This window comes from Coffea arabica, chromosome 10c, assembly GCF_036785885.1.
Source record: "Coffea arabica cultivar ET-39 chromosome 10c, Coffea Arabica ET-39 HiFi, whole genome shotgun sequence".
Taxonomy (NCBI): Eukaryota; Viridiplantae; Streptophyta; class Magnoliopsida; order Gentianales; family Rubiaceae; genus Coffea; species Coffea arabica.
In genome coordinates this window covers 33,260,363-33,265,627 of record NC_092329.1, presented here as the reverse complement: position 1 = coordinate 33,265,627, position 5,265 = coordinate 33,260,363, and positions in this window count along the sequence as shown.

Below are 5,265 nucleotides of genomic sequence, written 5' to 3'. Positions count from 1 at the left end.
AAATGTCGTCAATGAATACCACGACAAATCGGTCTAGATAGGGTTTGAAAACCCTATGCATTAGGTCCATGAAAGCGGCGGGAGCATTAGTCAGTCCAAAGGGCATAACGGCAAACTCGTAATGCCCGTATCTTGAATTGAAAGCAGTTTTCGGAATGTCCTCCTTCCTAATCAACAACTGGTAGTATCCCTGTCGGAGGTCCAACTTCGAGAAGACCACTGCTCCTTGCAGCTGGTCAAACAACTCGTCGATGTGGGGCAGTGGATACTTATTCTTGATCGTCACGTTGTTCAGCCCCCTATAGTCAATACACATCCTCAACGTTCCATCCTTTTTCTTCACGAATAGAACAGGAGCTCCCCAAGGAGACTCACTCTCGTGAATGAATCCCCGCTCCAAAAGGACTTGTAATTGCAACTTAAGCTCTTTAAGTTCTGCAGGCGCCATTCGGTAAGGAGTTTTGGAGATAGGTGCGGTTCCAGGTAAAAGATCTATTCGGAATTCTATCTCTCTTTCCGGAGGTAAAGCCACTAACTCATCAGGAAACACATCCGGAAATTCCCTCACTATGGCCACGTCTTCCACTTTTAACTTATCCGTAGGGGTGTTAATTAAGAAGGCCAAAAATCCTTGCGCCCCTCTACTTATCAGTTTCCTAGCTCGAATGCCCGAAATGAGAGCAGATGAGGCTAACCTACCCCTTATATCTAACCTTAAGGTTGCCTCGCCAGGAATGCGAAATTCAACTACTTTCGTTTTACAGTCTAGTTGGGCGTTATATTTGGCTAACCAGTCCATACCCAAAATCACGTCGTACCCCTTAATGGATAAGCTAATCAAGTCCCCTAAAAACCTCCTTTCACCTATCCATACCTCGCAATCCCTATAAACCATACTAGTCACCAAACGTTGGTTCCCCGTAGGTGTACTAACCTCTAAGTCATATGGTAAACTAGCAGGTTTTATATCGATGCCACACATGAAATCAGGGTTAACAAACGAATGAGTGGCACCAGGATCAATTAAAACTTTGGCAAAGCGGTGGAAAATAGGGATCGTACCTTCCACCACCTCGGAAGACTCTGGGATCTGGTGAGGCTCTAAGGAATATACCCTAGCTGGCACTTTAGGCTTAGATCCGTCTCCCTTGGCTGGTCCAGTATTGGTCCTTGACGGTAGTTGACTCCCCTTTCCATCTTGTTTCAGGACCGGGCATGTAGCCAGTTGATGGTCCGCACTTCCACACCGCAGGCATTTACCCAGTTTTCTCCAGCAATTATCCTCAGTGTGGTTTGTCTTCCCACAGTGCCCACAGGGACCACGAGGTGCCGAAGTCGGGCCACTCGGAGCATTTCCCCTCGGTCCACGCCCAGCTTGACCACCCCTGAACGGAGTCCCTCTGCCTGATCCGGACTGTCGACCACCACCCATGCCTCGTCCAAATTTGGAGGGAGTGCTCTTCTCACCCTGTCCAGAGGTACTCCCAGGAAAGCCACGCTTCTTAGCCTGGAAGTTTCGGACCTGTGACCGTGCACTTTCCGCTCGTTGGGCCTTTTCCACGACCTCGCTATACGCGTTGATTTGAGCCACCGCAAGGTCTTTCTGGATCTCAACATTCAAACCCTGGATGAAGCGCCTAATCCGTCGTTGCTCAGTCATGATTAGTTCAGGCGCAAATTTGGACAGGCGGGTAAACTGACTCTCGTACTCCGCCACAGTCTGAGTTCCTTGCCGAAGCCGGATAAACTCGTCCTCTTTTCTCTCCTGGACTAGAGGAGGGAAAAACTTGGTATTAAATTCTCGGATGAAGTTCACCCAAGTCCGCGGTGTCTGCTCCCGCTCCCATTTCTGTTGAATTATGTTCCACCAGGAACGGGCTGCCCCTTCGAATTGGAAAACGGCAAAAGTCAACTGCCGTTCATCGGTGTAGTGCAAGGCCGCAAAAATATCAACCATTTTCTCGAGCCATCGCTCGGCGACGTCCGGGTCGGGTCCCCCAACAAACTTCGGTGGGGCAAACTTTTGGAAGCGTTCGAGAGCTCTATCATCGCTCTCGTTATGGTTACCAGGGTTTCCGGGGTTTCCAGGATTAGGGTTTGGGTTCTGGCCCTGTTGTTGCACTACTTGTGCTAATAAGTTGGTCATTTGCTGCATAGCAGCGGCAATTTGCACAGTTGGGTCTATTTGTGGTTCTTGCACATTAGGGTCTATCTGGGGTTCAGGATTTGGTCCAATAGAAGCTTCCCCCGTTTCCCTAATCGGTGTGGGTTGCCTAATACCGCGCCCACGTCCCCGTCCACTCCGTGTTCCTTCCATAAGGTATACTTGGTCTAGGCAAGATTACTAAACCAAAGCAGTAACAAAGCATGTAAGTAACACATAAACTTTCACTTAGCACATATAGATGCATTTCAAACAAGATCAAAAGCACACATATATACAAGCCAAACATATATACAAGCAGTCAGTCAGGTACGGCCAAATCACGTACGTACACAAAAGATCCTCCCGAGGATAGGCCTATCAAAAGAAATTTACACGTAGCTAACCCTACATCCAAAACGGTTAGCTAAGGCACTATCCCTATCCCTATATACATACAAGAGCCACCACTAGCCAAAAGAAGCCTCTAAGATCAAGGCCTAATCAGTCGCCGGGGTCTGAGACCCAGGCGATGGGGTAGACTCCTCCCCAGCCTCGGCCCCAGCATACGAGGCCTCGTCACTAGACTCCTCGAGTCCGTCGTCGCATAGGTTGAGGATCGCCTCAGCACGACCCCTCACTTTGCGAGCTCGCTTAGTCTCGCGCTCACGTGTAGTCCTCAGCTGATCGCAGAGGTCGTCCACTCGGTCCTCGACCTCAAGCACGTCATACTCTAATTCTTTAATACGCGAGGCCTGCTTCTCGTTAGTGGCCTTCACCTGGGCCACCTCGGTCTCCAACGCCGCAACCACAGCTTCCAGCTTAGTATTTTCCTTAGCAAACTCCTCACGTTCCTTTGCCACCGACAAAACTAGTGTATTTGGGTAGGCAAAGTTGCTACGACACCCACACTGTCGAACGCGGCTGGCCGGGCTCCAACGAACCACGGCCCCCTTCTGCCTAAGTTGATACTTAATTGTCGGTAGCGTGCTACGAGGACGATCGCCTACCGGACGGTCACTCGGGTCACCACTGGCATCCATCCTATAGCAAAGGAAGAAATAACATGAATACACTTAATAGGCATAAACAATAAAATCCTCAAGTCAAGCATTCCTATAACACCCAGGCTAATTCAAACCTAGGCTCTGATACCACCTGTGACAGCCCCACCTTCCTCTAAGGCGAACCAAAGAGGTTAGCGGACTGCCTGCCCAGCTCTCGCCAGGACTAACGGTGCAGTATAAAGCAATCTATCACGTTTTAAAACTTATAACGCGCGCAACAATGCAAAAGGGCAAAATAACCCAAAATAAAAGAAACAAACTCCAGAGTCGGCCATGAATGGTAACCGACCCGTCCGAAACCCAACCAAGCATTTAAAAACATATACAACATAACATTAGCCATTTACAAGCCACAACGGCAAACCAAAACCCTTCACTAACAAGTACACATTCGATTTGCCTATCAAAAGGAAATGAACCCGTTATACATTAGGGTTTCACTTCAAGAGCTATACAAAAGACATTTACAAGCTCAGTATGGCAATTGACTATCCAGTCCATTTTCAAAAGCGATTATATCCCTGTAAGGAAAACAAATAACACGGAATGAGCCAAAGCCCAGTGGTATACCACCCAATAAGCAATCAAAGTCATGTAAGCATGAACCTTCATTTAAAGTGCACAAATAAGCAATGAAGCAAAACAGTAAAAGGATACGGTCGGCTCTCAAGAGCCCATTTCCACGCTTGCAATCTTGATCCAACCTCATTGACTCTCCGTCAATGTTAAAATACCAAACCGTAGACAACTCTTTACTTCCATTCCTTCCACCCAACATACCCCAACCGGGCCCGCACTCCATTTCAGTAACTTTTGGTAATACTCGAGTTTACCGGAACCAAGGATCTCATTACCACAAGGTTCCCCAGTACAGTCCCCGTGGCATGATAATTTTCACGACCAAGCCCTCGCTGGCTCGATCCAATTAACTACCATACGGGGTTGAGCTCATAAATGCAGTAAAGCCATTGGATACTCGTCCAATGTCACCAAATCAGTTTCCATGAATGAAATGCAGTATCTCATCTATCCAGTGCAGTATTTCAGTAAAACAATCAGTAGCCATAACTAAAATCACAAGGGGTGAGGGCGATCAAGTACACCCTCACCTCAGTCATTTCCAATAACCAAGTAAGCCTTCAAGACATCAAATACACATAGCACAAAGCCACATTATAACAAGTAAGTGAGTAGTATACTCACCAAGCAAGTAAGTGGTATTTCATGTACCACGATCACCAAGCCGTCGTGCACTACCTTCACGCCCTAGAATCATGCAATACATACAATAAGACTCCATGCCGAGCCATAAACAACACCAATTCACAACCCTAATAGGGTTTCATATGCATAAATGAGCATAATAGCAAACCAGAAATTAGAGAATGGCCTTAGTCTTGGCCCCAAATAGAAAACTGTTTTACACTCATTATGCGGTAATGGTATAACTCTCGCTACAAATATCGGTTGGGGGTGTAAGACCCACCGTTTCGAAGCTATGGAACAGGGCTACAACAATGTAGAAGGTCACTCAATCCAGTTCTTAACACAACTAGGTCAAATATGCCAAATACTAACCCAGAATTCCGAAAACAGGTTTGCAAAACACAGAAAACTGTAATCGGTACATCTCAGTCCATACAAGTCCAAATGCCGAAATTCCAAAGGCATATGTTAGCTAAGACACTCAGCTACATTTCATCAGAAGACACCAACTCCAAAATCCAAACCAATTCCAGTCAAAAAAACCAATTACTATCGCAGTTTTCGTATTCTGCTCAAAGCAGAACAGCTACAGTAATTTCGTCATAACTCATTCTACATTAATCCAAATGACCTGAAATTTTACAGGCACATCAACCTCATCAATACCTACAACTTTCATGTTTTGAGCAAAGTCAAATTCGGCCTCTAACACAGTGATCTAAAACCGGACAGAATTGGGGCTTCAAGAACCCTAAATTTCCAATTTTCCATCCAAATCCAAAATTAGTTGCATTTAACCACATTTGACATCCATTAGAGCCATTTCCAACCATTACAATTCATCATACA